The following is a 15,983-nucleotide window of genomic DNA, read 5'->3' on the forward strand; positions in this document are numbered from 1 at the left end:
CTAATCATCAGAGAAATTCAAATCAAAACCACTCTGAGATGTCACCTAATCCCATAAGAATAGCCCACATCACACAGTCCCAAAACTGCAGATGCTGGTGTGGATGTGGAGAGAAGGGAACACTCTTACACACTTGTGGGATTCCAAACTAATAGAGCCTCTTTGGAAAGAAGAATGTAGACTCCTCAAAGAGCTAAAAGTAGACCTTCCATTTGATCCCACAATTCCACTTAGGTATCTACGCAGAAGAAAAAAAATCATCTTACCATACAGGCATTTGCACTAGAATGTCCATCACAGCTTAGTTCACAATCACTGAGACATGGCATCATCCCAAGTGCCCACCAACACATGAATGGATTAATAAAGTATGGTACATGTATACTATGGAATATTATCCAGCCATAAAAAGATGGAGATATTACATGTTTTGTATTTACCTAGATGGAGTTAAAGAACACTCTTCTTAGTAAAGTATCACCACAGTGGAAAAGTGAACTATCCAATGTACTCAATACTAATATGAGACCAATAGATAAAACCACTACATGCCCACACAAGAAAAAAATATAATTAAATTCAAGTGGGGAAGGAGGGGAGAGGAGGGATAGGGGATGGAGAGGAGGGAAGGAGATTGGTGAATTCTTACCTAATGGGCACAATGAAAGGGTATACAGCACAATCCCCTGGGTGAAGGACTCAACTACAACTTGAACTTTACCTAACAAAAGCAAACAATGTAATCTAATCATTTGTATCCTCAAATTAATCTGAAATAAAAATAAATAATACAATTTATTAAAAAATAAAAATTTAAATTGTGATAAAATATACTTAACATAAAATTTACCATTTTAACCATTATAAAATATGTAGTTCTGTGGCATTAAGTACATTCACATATTTGTGCACCTATCATCATCATCCATCTCCAGAACTTTTTTATCTTCTCCACTGAAACTCCATACTCATTAAACAAAAAAGCCCATTCATCTCTCTCTGTAGCCCCAAGCATTCACCATTCTACTTTCTGCCTCTATTTGCTTGATTACTAGGTAGCTCATATAAGTAGAATAATGTCTTCAGGTTCATTTATGTTGCAGCATATGTCAGAATGTTCTTCCTTTTTAAGGTTAAATAATTTTGTATATGCCAATGTATGTATATGCACGATTTGTTTATTCATCCTTCCATCAAGACATCTTTGCATTACCTTTTGGCTATTGTGAATAATGCTGCTATGAAGATAAGTGTACAAAAGTTTCTTTGAGACTCTGCTTTCAATTCTTCATATATACAACCAGAAGTGGAATTGCTGGATCATATGGTAATTTTATGTTTAATTTTTTTTTGAGGAACCACCATACTAAGTTTCCATAACAGACATATCATGTCATATTTGCACATGCAATGCACAGGGGTTTTAGTTTCTGCACATCCTTGGCAAGGCTTGTTATTTTCTGTTTGTTCAACAATAGTCATACTAATAATAGTGAACTGCTATCTCATTGTGGTTTTGATTTGCAATGCCCTAATGATTAGTGATTTTAAGCATCTTTCTATGTACTTTTTGGACATTTGTATATATTCTTTGAAAAAATATCTATTCAAGCCCTTTGCTCATTTTGAAAGTAGGTTGAGTTTTCTTGTTATTTATTGCAGGCATTCTTTATATATTCTGAATATTAACCTCTTGCCAGATACATTATTTGCAAATATTTTCTCCCTTCCGTGGGTTGCCTTTTCACTTCATTCATAGCGGTTTTTGATACACAAAAGTTTTAAATTTTGACGTAATCTACTCTAGATACTTTTTCTTTTGTTTTCTGGGCTTTTGGTATCATATCTGAGAAATCATCGCCAAATTTGTTATCATGAAACTCCCCTCTTTGTTTTCTTCAAAGAATTTTATAGCTTTAGATCTTATGTTTGAAGATTTGATTTATTTTAAGTGAATCTTTGTATATGGTATAATGTAAGAGTCTGACTTTATCCTTTTGTACGTGGATATTCAGTTTTACCAATACCATTTGTTGAAAAAAATACAGAATGCTTCACAAATACATGTGTCATACTTGTGTGATGCCATGCTAATCTCAATATTTTTCCAATTTTAGCACATGTGCTACTAAAGCAAGCTCTGAGATGTCTTATAAAATTAAAATTATCTTTGAGATTTCCCAAAAAGCCCCATGTAAGAGAGATGCTAGACACATTTCAGGTTGCTTTGGTATATTTGTATTTCTGAATTAGCTTATCACTTTCATTGTAAATTTATGGGAAGGCTTGTCAAAACAAAGGACAATTTTGTACAGGTAAAATATTCATATAAAATTTTCTGAGATTGTACATTTTACAAAATAAGATGACAGGCACAGGAGATTTGTTAATGCCTTCATTGTCCATAATATGATTTTATCCAAGGAAAAAGATTGATGAAATTCTTATGAAATGGCTATATATTATACTCCAGTCGAGAACTTTTACTCTTCTCAATTTTGACACTGGTTACTGTAATAAATCAATCTCATCCATTTAGTCATATTATTAAGCAGGTAGTTCTGCTGTGTTCATGATTATTATACAAAAAATGTTTTTGACCAGATCTAGAAGCTGTCCTAGAAGAAAAGGATTCAAAAAACTTAAAACAAAATGAGAAAACATAATATATAATCCATGTGTTGGGAAATAAGTATTATATCTCTAAGAAATTTTTTTATTTGGGGAAAGATCTTTGAAATAGCCTAAAAGCATTACTCTTACAACATCAATGAAAACAAATAAACAAACATAATAAATTTAAAAAACAAACCAGCTAAGTTTTTAAAGACTGTGATAAAATTTCAAGGTCATGAAGTGTGTTTTGCTCTTTTTGATGCAAACATTTAGTTATATATCTATATATATTATTCAGTTCCCAAATAAAGCATATTTCATTAAAATGTTATTTTTAACAAAGGCTACCTGCACAATTCAAAGGAAATGAAATAGCATTGTTTTCTTACTGAACAAGAAAGAGTCTAAATTTATCCTTAAATATTTAAAAGTTATCACATACTAAAATTTAAAACATTTCAAATTTTAATATTATTTTAGATAAGTGCTTGATACGCTAATGTAAAATAAAATATTTACTTAAATTCACTTTTTGTTATATACAATATAAAGGTAGGCAAAATGATTTTTAAAAACTTGAGGGAGAGTCTCTAAGTCATATAAAGATTGGAAAGTGTATTGTATATAATACCAACAACAAAAAAAAAGATTGAAAAGTGTTAGGCAGTATAATTATGTATTCATTTGTGGATAATTTTCTTAATAAAAGTTAATATTAGGTTTATGTTAGTCAAAGTCAATAATTTTTATAACAAAATGATTCCCAATAAAAGAGGAAATTCTAATAGATGTATATTTTAATTGTGTTTAGGCATTCATAAAGTTCATGTCCATGATAAAATAGCATTTTTTAAGTATCAAAGCTGCTCGGGAAAATACTGATTAGATGATGCCAGATAAGATAAAAGGAGAGAAAAGATATCTTAAAATATATTTGAGATTGGATATATAGAATATGGATACTGATTGGAATAAAAGAAGAAAAGTAAGTTTCAAGCTTAAAATAAGGTATAATCATGACACCCATACAAGTCTAAAATAGACATCTGTTGAAGGTTTTATTTAACTAATTTGTGAGTGTCATAAATGTAATAATTGATGCAAGTGAGAGTTAATGAATAAACACATATATAAGCAGTAAATATGATGAAATTAATTTACAAATAGTTGTAAAACTGGCTTATTCCATGGGAAGTAGAGAAAAATCAGCTTAATTTCCCTCAGACAAAATTTATTTTCATGATTCTGGACAATAATGATTTGCATTGTTATCAGTTGTTTACAACTTATAAGAATTGTAAAATGGCTCAAAGACAAAGATAAGTATGGACAATGTATATTATCAAGTAACAGTAGTGGTATGTTCAGACAACCTCCTAGTCTTACATTGAAGATAGCCAGTAATCTTTCTGGTCCATTTCAAAGACAAAAAATATGAGTTTAACTTAAAATTTTTTTTTATTAATATTAAATCATAGTTGTGTACACTAAGTGATCATGGGGCACCATACACTGGTTTTATAAATAGTTTGACACATTTTCATCACACTGGTTCACATAGCTTTCCTGGCATTTTCTTAGTATTGTGTTAAGACAATTATATTCTACATTTACTAAGTTTCACGTGTACCCTTGTAAGATGCAGCGCAGGTGTAATCCCACCAATCACCCTCCCTCCGCCTATCCTCCTCCCTCCCTTCCCTCCCTCTCCCCCTTCCCCATATTCTTAGGTTATAACTGGGTTATAGCTTTCATATGAAAGCCACAAATTAGTTTCATAGTAGGGCTGAGTACATTGGATACTTTTTCTTCCATTCTTGAGGTACTTTGCTAAGAAGAATATGTTCCAGCTCCATCCATGCAAACATGAAAGAGGTAAAGTCTCCATCTTTCTTTAAGGCTGCATAATATTCCATGGTGTAAATATACCTTAAAATTTTTTGAGTTTAAGTTTCCTCAGAGATTTTTTTAACTAAACTTATAAATGTTCTTTACAGTTGACATTAAGTAATTGGTTTTTCTTTCCAGAAATGACTAAATGACTGAGCACAAGGCTCCAAGAGCTTGAAGAGGGTTTATTGATCTGAACCTACCAGATGGGACACAGCAGACCATGATTAAGAACACAGACTCTTGAGTCAGACTGCAGAAGTTCAAATTCTGACATCATTACAAACTGGCTATTGACCTTCAACAAGTTATTTACTTTCTCTGTGACTCAATTTCTTCATTGCTAAAATGGGAAAAATAGCAGTATTTAATTTACAGGACTGTTAACAAGATTTCATGAAATAATAAATGCCATGTCCTTGACACATAGGAAGCATGCGGTAAATGCTATCTATTAGTATACTGTACGGAAAAGATGTCAAAATTATTAGTCATCTTATAAAGAACACATTTTGATGGAAACTATGAGTCAATGATCCTTTTTCTGATGATAGCCTTTCCTGGTTCTCTGCAGTTTTCAGTTGTAAACATCCTCAGTCCCATCACTTTAAGGGCCAATCTTAGAAGCACCAACTGTGAGGCAATATCAAGGAAAAGGACGTGAAGAGCAGTAGAATATGCCACCAAATGTGTCACTTTGGCATATTGATGATTTTCAGCTGAAGACAATTTAAAAGAAACAGTTAGAAGAAAACCTGTCTGTTCTCCCCCTATTTGATTAAAAGCAGAACATAAATTGTAAATGTGCTCCCCTGTCTTCTTGAACAGCATGGACAGAAGTTAATCACTGGGGACAACTCTAGACTCTTACCAGCCTGGAGATTCCACTAGAGGAATCTACACAACACATCTTACTAGTTTTATCTTCCATTCATTCCCCCATGTTTACCTCCCCATGATTTGCTGCCCTAGAAACTCAAAGTTCTTTTCCTTTGTCTTGTCATATCTCTAAATTTTACCATTCTAAAATTTATTGTAAGACGCTATATGCGTCTAGTGCTAACCACCCCTTTGACTTACTCATCACAGAGGATCCTTTGTGTATGATAACAAACTTTATTATTCTCTTGTTAATCTATACTTTACCAGTTTAATTTACAAGGCCTTAACCAATTAACATGGGTAGTAGAAAAAAAATGAAAAAATTTCCTCCCCTACAAAAGGAACAACCATTGCCCAACTTGAGCAATGGAAGTCTCATCATCACCTTATGCCCTCTTATCATCTTAAATCCACAGCCTTCACCTGTCACAGTGAGTGTTTTCCAGATAGATCCAGATTGTGACACTGTGGCACCAAATGTATTGATTGCTTCCCTATAGCTAATATTTATCAATCAAATACATTCCGGAGTTACATAAATCCTACCTGTCAAATAGGAAAAATAAACATTGAAGTCAAAAGTGAAAGTATATCATTAACTAGTTATGCTGAAAGATAGCTGAATCCAGCTAAATTCTGTTGCTGGAGAATAAAGATAAAGAAATACAAAACAAAGCAGGTTCATACATATATCCTAGTCATTTTTAAAGCAGAGATCTGCAATTTCTTTTAAAATTGCAATTAAAACCTTCAACACTTTCAGCTGTATTTAAAAAAATGCTTATGAAAAAATACTTGAAAGAGAACTTAGATCAATTTATTAACTAAAACTAAGAAAGGATGGTGAGTTTATGGTTTTCTAAAACATTTCTCTTTACATTTCACTGTGTTTCCCAAATTTTGTACAATGAATTATACTTTAACATTTGATTAAAAATAAAAAGAGCTCAAACACCAGAAAATCCTCAAGGATGCCTTTTAAAAGTCACAGACAGGAGGGAAGGAACAGATGTAGACACACAAGGTAATATAAATCATGTCAATTTAATTTTTTCACTACCATACTACTGTGTCAAAATAAACATTTTCCTATGTCATTAATATAGAAAACATTGTTTCCACATTGAGAATACTCTTGAAATGTTATGGAGCACCAGCTTTTAAAAAAAAGTAGTCAACTCTGCGATAGAATGTCTTAGGATTCTCCTAATAAATACAGCTTTAGCAATAGCAAGTAAGCATTTCTGAAAAAGTTACCGAGTTACTTGCTTCTCATTTTCCTTAGTATCCATTTTTTTGGCACACGTGTAAAAACATCATAAAATTAAGAATGAGGTTTCCTCCAGAAGTAAGTTGCAGCACATGGCTGAGAGTCCAGTGGTCTGTGTTTGAATTAACCTTAAAATGAATTGACGCTTCTAGTTCCTTTGTAATAATCATAATATAATTGTTCCTCCGCTGAACTAAAAGATGTGGAAATGAGAAGAAACAGTCAATAAGGGCTTTATTTAAATAAGGGGGGGAAACACCACTTAAAACTGAGCATGCTAATTCACTCACAAGGTTTCTTTTGTCGACCCTAGACAGGAATGCATAGGTTACCCACATTGAATCCCTTTTCTATGGTAACAGCAACTTTCCCCAGGGCAACAGGAAATATGAAGGAAAAACATTTTTGCAGGCCTCTGTCCAGTTAGGTAGATGAAGTTTTTGATACATAACCAGGCTTCACCAACTCTTACTGTCCCTTCACCAAGGGCCTTCTGCCCTCCTTCCTATCAACACCTACTCTTAATCTGTCATAAATGTTCTTTGAAAGTGTTAATGAAATAGGTTGTTACATCAGGTATTTATTCACAATAGGGAGTATCCTTATAGCCACAAAGAATGATGCTCCAAAGGTGGCACTTCAGCATAAAAATAGGTTAGAAAAGGAGGCACCAAGGCAAGAAGGGAAACTTGTGGTGAGACTGGAATTATACCCCCCGTAGCTGCCTTCTTGTAAAGCCATGAAGTTAATCCTATATAGACTTAAAAAAATAGTTTTAATTGTATTCAAATCGCATAATATAAAATTTACTATTTAAACCATTTTTAGGTATACAGTTCATAGTAAGTTCAGTATTAGGTAGATCACATTGTTGTGCAATGGATCTCCAGAATGTTTTCACCTTGCAAAACTGAAACTCTATACCCATTAAACAGCAATTTTCCATTTCCCCATGTTTCCAGTCCCTGACAACCATGATTATACTTTCTCATTCTATGAATTTGATGGCCTTCGATGACTAACACAAGTAGAACCACATGGGATGGGTCTTTGTGACTGGCTTATTTCACTAAACACCATACCCTCAAAGTTCATCTATGTTACAAGCATGGGACATGACTTCCTTCCGAATACAGTAGAGTCTCCTTACATTGACCACCTCCTTAAGTTGACCTAATTTTCATAGACCAGCTATGCACTACATGTATTAAGGCCTAGGTCTTTATGCTGACCAGTTTGTTACAATCCCTCTGTTACAGAACCTTATACTGTATTCTATTGCACACACACACACACACATATATATATATTCATTCACTGAAGAGCATTAGGTTGCTGCTTCTATCTTTTGACTATTGTGAATAATGTTATAAACATCGGGTATTCAAATATCTCCTTCAGATCATGCTTTCAATTCTTTTGGATACATATCCAGAAGTGGAATTGCTGGATCATGTGGTAATTCTATTTTCAATTTTGGAACTGTCATACTGTTTTCCATAGCAACTGCATCATTTTGTATTCCCACCAACAGTGTGTAAGGGTTCCAGTTTCTCCACATCCTTGCTAACACCTATTTTTTTGTGGGATTTTTGGCAGCAGCCATCTTAATGTGTGTGAAATTATACCTTAGTGTAGTTTCAAAGATTTATATTTTTGATACTACTTATTTCTTTTCTTTTTTTTTTATTGTTGGGGATTCATTGAGGGTACAATAAGCCAGGTTACACTGATTGCATTTGTTAGGCAAAGTCCCTCTTGCAATCATGTCTTGCCCCCGTAAAGTGTGACACACACCAAGGCCCCACCCCCCTCCCTCCGTCCCTCTTTCTGCTTCCCCCCCCATAACCTTAATTGTCATTAATTGTCCTCATATCAAAATTGAGTACATAGGATTCATGCTTCTCCATTCTTGTGATGCTTTACTAAGAATAATGTCTTCCACTTCCATCCAGGTTAATACGAAGGATGTAAAGTCTCCATTTTTTTTAATAGCTGAATAGTATTCCATGGTATACACATACCACAGCTTGTTAATCCATTCCTGGGTTGGTGGGCATTTAGGCTGTTTCCACATTTTGGCGATTGTAAATTGAGCTGCAATAAACAGTCTAGTACAAGTGTGCTTATGATAAAAGGATTTTTTTCCTTGCCCAGTAATGGGATTGCAGGATCAAATGGGAGGTCTAGCTTGAGTGCTTTGAGGTTTCTCCATACTTCCTTCCAGAAAGGTTGTACTAGTTTGCAGTCCCACCAGCAGTGTAAAAGTGTTCCCTTCTCTCCACATCCATGCCAGCATCTGCAGTTTTGAGATTTTGTGATGTGGGCCATTCTCACTGGGGTTAGATGATATCTCAGGGTTGTTTTGATTTGCATTTCTCTAATATATAGAGATGATGAACATTTTTTCATGTGTTTGTTAGCCATTCGTCTGTCATCTTTAGAGAAGGTTCTATTCATGTCTCTTGCCCATTGATATATGGGATTGTTGGCTTTTTTCATGTGGATTAATTTGAGTTCTCTATAGATCCTAGTTATCAAGCTTTTGTCTGATTGAAAATATGCAAATATCCTTTCCCATTGTGTAGGTTGTCTCTTTGCTTTGGTTATTGTCTCCTTAGCTGTACAGAAGCTTTTCAGTTTAATGAAGTCCCATTTGTTTATTTTTGTTGTTGTTGCAATTGCCATGGCAGTCTTCTTCATGAAGTCTTTCCCCAGGCCAATATCTTCCAGTGTTTTTCCTATGCTTTCTTGGAGGATTTTTATTGTTTCATGCCTTAAATTTAAGTCCTTTATCCATTTTGAATCAATTTTTGTGAGTGGGGAAAGGTGGGGGTCCAGTTTCAGTCTTTTACATGTAGACATCCAGTTCTCCCAACACCATTTATTGATTAGGGAGTCTTTCCCCCAAGGTATGTTCTTGTTTGGTTTATTGAAGATTAGGTGGTTGTAAGATGTTAGTTTCATTTCTTGGTTTTCAATTCGATTCCAAGTGTCTATGTCTCTGTTTTTGTGCCAGTACCATGCTGTCTTGACCACTATGGCTTTGTAGTACAGACTAAAATCTGATATGCTGATGCCTCCAGCTTTATTTTTATTACTAAGAACTGCCTTAGCTATACTGTTTTTTTTCCAGTTCCATACAAAACGCAGAATCATTTTCTCCAAATCTTGAAAGTACGATGATACTACTTATTTCTTACTAATTTATTAAAATTGCCTTTAACTCAACTAAATTACCATACCCTGCAAATATTACAATACTGGGAAACAATGATGCAAAAAAATGAAAAAGTTTAGGGATTCTTCAAGACCCAGAGGAAATTAGGAATAAATTTAGAGTTAAACTTGTAGCTATGAATCCCCCAGTGATTTAAGTGTGTTTTTTACTGTATGATATGGAAGCCACCCAATTTTTATGAATAATATACACAGTCATGTATTTCCCTATGTTAACATAAAAAAGGACTTTTTGCAGGCTGCTTCAGTAAAATGAAAATAAAGAGAAAATTATTTCTGATTAATAATCATCATATAATTTGCTGATAAAGTTTTAAGAAAATGTAAAAGCACATATAAGTCTGAGACAAGAAAAAGAAATATGCTGTAATAACACAAGAAATATCAAAGTAACTTAATGAGTTTCACAAAAGATGGAAAATGCCTCTCTATATAAAAGATATTATCTTGATGTTCTGTTCTAATACTTGATTAAAACTATAAAGTCCAAAAGAGCACCAAAATTCAGTAAAAAATCATTTGTTCCAATGTGCTAGAGTATAATGTTTATAAAACTAAAATCATGATCTGTACAAATATAACATGATGAAGTATAAAGGATATTATATTTAAGTACAATAATATTTGAGGGAACCAGTAGGATCATGTCAGGGGGCAACTGAGAAGCTATTACACATACATGTGTTCATGTGCACACACAGAGAAATGTTCGATAAGAGGGTTGGGTAATACTGACAACTGATAATGTCTTAGGGCAGTAATATTTATTGTTATCTGTTTTTCTGGGCAGAATTTATTTCCATTTCTGCTGAACAAAAGTCAATAATGCCTGGTAACTTTAAGTGATAGTGTACAGTATGTATGGGTATGTATCTTCTTTTTTATCAGGGATTCTGAAATTGTTGTTCCTGGATCAGTAGCATCTGTATCACCTGAAAATTAGAATGAACATTCTCAGGCTCCATACCAGATTCACAGAATCAGAAACTGTGGATGGAGCCCCATGATTTGTGATTTAATAAGTTTTTTCAATGATTCTGAATGTATACTAAAGTTTGAGAACCCCTTCCCTAGAAAATCCTTGGGTGTCTGTCATTCCCGTCTGACATAGAAGGGATATAGTACCCAACTTTTATCCTTACTTTCAAATTTTGCCTCTTTTTGTCATGGCAAATAAAAATGTTAGTACTTTGCACTCATGATTTTCTTCAGATTTTGAGGATGATTCATGATGCCATTTCCACCCTTAGGGCCATCTTCTGTGCCTGTCTCACAGGCACTTTTATAAGGTAAGTCCTACATATTAAAAAAAGGAATATGCTAATGTTATAATATTTTCATGAAATAATCTTTATGCATATAATATTCATATTGTTTATAGGGAAATTCGAGAGATGTAGGTTGTGAGTTAAATCACAATGGAGTCCACAGAGCTTTCTGTTTGCCACGTTAGGCTTAGAAGCCTTAAGAGAGCTCTCACCTTACAATGCTGGTGCCGCTCTTTCTTCTGCATCATAAATGTTATTGTTCAATGAATAATTAACATCGTTCTGTTGCACATTCCTAACAAAATTGGTTCTTTTAAGGTGTGCTGACAGGACTAATTTCTAATTTCAGTTTTTATAATTTTATTCTGCCTTTAAATGGTAATGCCAAACAGTATTAAGCAGTTTAAGGCGGGAAGGAACATCTAGTAGTAACACGTTCTATTTCTTACTGATTCTCATGAGTCATCTCAATAATATGTTGTTTTGAAGGTCAGCAGCTGGCAGGAAAAAAAACAGAGAAGAAATAATACCTGAAGTTTTAAAAGTACAGGTTTCATCATAGCCCCATGCAGGAGTCTCCATGCAAGCAGGACAGATAAGGCTGTTTTTTGCGTTCAGATTCTTCTTATCTTAAATTTACTACTCCAAGATGTGATTACTTCTCTATACAGGGGGTCCATAAGGTTTATGGGCAATTTAAAATGGTTTTAAATGTTAGCCTGCATATGAACTTTATGACACCATGTATAGCCATGGGCATGGCATAACATTTATCTAGAAAACTAAAAGAAAAATCAAAAACATGTAATTTTAAATGTCCCCCTTTTAATTATATACATGTTTACACAATCTAAAATTAAAAATTCTACCTTCTAGAATTTCATCATATGGAAATATTTATGTTAATATGTTTTTTATGTTAAGGGACATATACATTGTTTAGAAAAGAACTAAGAAAATGGTTTCTCATCAGAAGAACTGAAATGAGTTGTACAAAAATCAAATGGTAATTTGCATTTTTGAAGTATCATAGTCAAGATGCACATACCTAAGAATCGTTTAGCAGGAACACAAGTACCAAATGTCCCAATGAAAAGGCAGAATTTTCTATCAGACCAATATATCATTGTTTATTTTATTTAGTCTAAGATTCTCATAATTCTAATTTTACCCATGGTGTTAGTGGGAAAAACCAAATGTGGTCACCACACAAAGGTGATAGACACTATTCCCTTTTATCCATCCTTGAAAAATAAAAGTGATATAAGAAAAAGAACAAATGTATAACAGTGCTGGAGATCAAGCAGAGTGTCATTGTCATACTTAAAATTTGAGGAATTTCTTTTTATTTATTTATTCATTTATTTTTATTGTTGGGGATTCATTGAGAGTACAATAAGCCAGGTTACACTGATTGCATTTTTTAGGTTAAGTCCCTCTTGCAATCATGTCTTGCCCCCAGAAGGTGTGGCACACACCAAGGCCCCACCCACCTCCCTCCTTCCCTCTCTCTGGTCTTCTTTTCCCCACCCCCCTCCTTCTTTCTCTCTCTGCTCTCCCCTTCCCCCACCCTCACCATGACCTTAATTGTCATTAATTGTCCTCATATCAAAATTGAGTACATAGGATTCATGCTTCTCCATTCTTGTGATGCTTTACTAAGAATAATGTCTTCCACTTCCATCCAGGTTAATACGAAGGATGTAAAGTCTCCATTTTTTTTAATAGCTGAATAGTATTCCATGGTATACACATACCACAGCTTGTTAATCCATTCCTGGGTTGGTGGGCATTTAGGCTGTTTCCACATTTTGGCGATTGTAAATTGAGCTGCAATAAACAGTCTAGTACAAGTGTGCTTATGATAAAAGGATTTTTTTCCTTGCCCAGTAATGGGATTGCAGGATCAAATGGGAGGTCTAGCTTGAGTGCTTTGAGGTTTCTCCATACTTCCTTCCAGAAAGGTTGTACTAGCTTGCAGTCCCACCAGCACTGTAAAAGTGTTCCCTTCTCTCCACATCCATGCCAGCATCTGCAGTTTTGAGTTTTTGTGATGTGGGCCATTCTCACTGGGGTTAGATGGTATCTCAGGGTGGTTTTGATTTGCATTTCTCTAATAGATAGGGATGATGTACATTTTTTCATATGTTTATTAGCCATTTGTCTGTCTTCTTTTTTTTTTTATTGTTGGGGATTCAATGAGAGTACAATAAGCCTATTTGTCTTCTTTAGAGAACGTTCTATTCATGTCTCTTGCCCATTGATATATGGGATTGTTGGCTTTTTTCATGTGGATTAATTTGAATTCTCTAAAGATCCTAGTTATCAAGCTTTTGTCTGATTGAAAATATGCAAATATCCTTTCCCATTGTGTGGGTAGTCTATTTGCTTTGGTTGTTGTCTCCTTAGCTGTACAGAAGCTTTTCAGTTTAATGAAGTCCCATTTGTTTATTTTTGTTGTTGTTGCAATTGCCATGGCAGTCTTCTTCATGAAGTCTTTCCCCAGGCCAATATCTTTCAGTGTTTTTCCTATGCTTTCTTGGAGGATTTTTATTGTTTCATGCCTTAAATTTAAGTCCTTTATCCATCTTGAGTCAATTTTTGTGAGTGGGGAAAGGTGTGGGTCTAGTTTCAGACTTTTAAATGTGGATATCCAGTTCTCCCAACACCATTTATTGAATAGAGAGGCTTTCCCCCAAGGTATATTCTTGTTTGGTTTATCAAAGATTAAGTGGTTGTAAGATGTTAGTTTCATTTCCTGGTTTTCTATTTGATTCCAAGTGTCTATGTCTCTATTTTTGTGCCAGTACCATGCTGTCTTGACCACTATGGCTTTGTAGTACAGCCTAAAATCTGGTATGGTGATGCCCCTGGCTTTATTTTTATTCCTAAGAACAGCCTTAGCTATACGGGGGTTTTTCTGGTTCCATACAAAACGCAGAGTCATTTTTTCCAAATCTTGAAAGTACGATGTTGGTATTTTAATGGGAATGGCATTGAATAGGTAGATTGCTTTGGGAAGTATAGACATTTTAACAATGTTGATTCTTCCCATCCATGAGCATGGTATGTTCTTCCATTTGTTAATATCCTCTGCTATTTCCTTTCTGAGGATTTCATCATTTTCTTTATAGAGGTCCTTTACTTCCTTCGTTAGGTATATTCCCAGGTATTTCATTTTCTTTGAAACTATGGTGAAGGGAGTTGTGTCCTTAATTAGCTTCTCATCTTGACTGTTATTGGCATATACAAAGGTTACTGACTTGTGGACATTGATTTTATATCTTGAAACATTACTGTATTTTTTTTTTTTCCATAGAGACAGAGTCTCCCTGTACTGTCCTCGGGTAGAGTGCCATGAGGTCACACGGCTCACAGCAACCTCTAACTCTTGGGCTTACGCGATTCTCTCGTCTCAGCCTCCCAAGCAGCTGGGACTACAGGCGCCCGCCACAACGCCCGGCTACTTTTTTGTTGCAGTTTGGCCGGGGCTGGATTTGAACCCACCACCCTCAGCATATGGGGCCGGCGCCCTACTCACTGAGCCACAGGCGCCGCCCCATTACTGTATTTTTTGATTACTTCTAGGAGTCTTATGGTTGAGTCTTTGGGATTCTCTAAGTATAAGATCATGTCGTCAGCAAAGAGGGAGAGTTTGACCTCCTGTGCTCCCAGTTGGATTCCCTTTATTTCCTTGTCTTGCCTAATTGTACTGGCTAGAACTTCCAGCACTATGTTGAATAGTAAAGGTGACAGAGGACAACCTTGTCTGGTTCCAGTTCTAAGAGGAAAAGCTTTCAGTTTTACTCCATTCAGTAAAATATTGGCTGTGGGTTTGTCATAGATAGCTTCAATCAGTTTTAGAAATGTGCCACCTATGCCTATACTCTTCAGTGTTCTAATTAGAAAAGGATGCTGGATTTTATCAAATGCTTTTTCTGCATCTATTGAGAGCATCATATGATCTTTATTTTTGCCTCTGTTAATGTGGTAGATAACATTTATGGACTTGCGTATGTTAAACCAGCCTTGCATCCCTGGGATGAAACCTACTTTATCATGATGTATGACTTTTTTGATTATAAGCTGTAATGTATTGGCTAGGATTTTGTTGAGAATTTTTGCATCTATATTCATGAGTGAAATTGGTCTGAAATTCTCCTTTTTGTTTGGGTCTTTTCCTGGTTTTGGTATCAGGGTGATGTTTGCTTCACAGAACGTGTTGGGGAAGATTCTTTCTTCCTCAATTTGAGGAATTTCTTGAAAACATATAGTAGATAGCAGGATAAGTACAAGAAACCTCAAAGGAATGAAGAGCATTGAGTCAACAGGGTTGGTAATGGGAGCTGGCCATGGGCCAAACAGTAGGCCAATTCACTGAAGAATTGTGCAATAGTTGGTCCAGTCCCAACTTGAACATTCTTTAGTTTTCAAGCTAAATCCCATCAGAAGAATTAAATAAAGTAGAATTTCTGACTCGTAGAAATTGAAGACTCAGCATGAGCTCCCGGGCTGGAGTGAGGTAAAAATGTAAAATCTGACTCTCAGAAGGGGCATCACGAAAACAACAAGGACGTGCAGCTCCATGCTGGAACGAGCTGGCCCACAGTGATCCTTTTCTTATTTCACCTTTTGAAAAAGGTCAGTAGATTATCTGTCCACTTCTTATCTATGGGCCCTTCAGAAAACATGCCCTTTATCTTATAGCAAGAAATATTCCTATAAATTTTCTCTGTGGAGGTTCATGCCTGTAATCCCAGCACTCCAGGAGGCCAAGGTGGGAGGATCTTTTGAGTTCAGGAGTCCAAGACCAGCCT

At 35.0% G+C, this 15,983-nt stretch overlaps 1 pseudogene; it reads right to left on the reverse strand.

Moving 5' to 3' along the window:
- Positions 1-2,038: 2,038 nt before the first annotated feature.
- Positions 2,039-2,137, reverse strand: LOC128560571 (uncharacterized; annotated as a pseudogene).
- Between the last annotated feature and the right edge of the window lie 13,846 nt (positions 2,138-15,983).

The sequence above is a fragment of the Nycticebus coucang genome, chromosome 11 (genome assembly GCF_027406575.1).
Source record: "Nycticebus coucang isolate mNycCou1 chromosome 11, mNycCou1.pri, whole genome shotgun sequence".
NCBI lineage: Eukaryota > Metazoa > Chordata > Mammalia > Primates > Lorisidae > Nycticebus > Nycticebus coucang.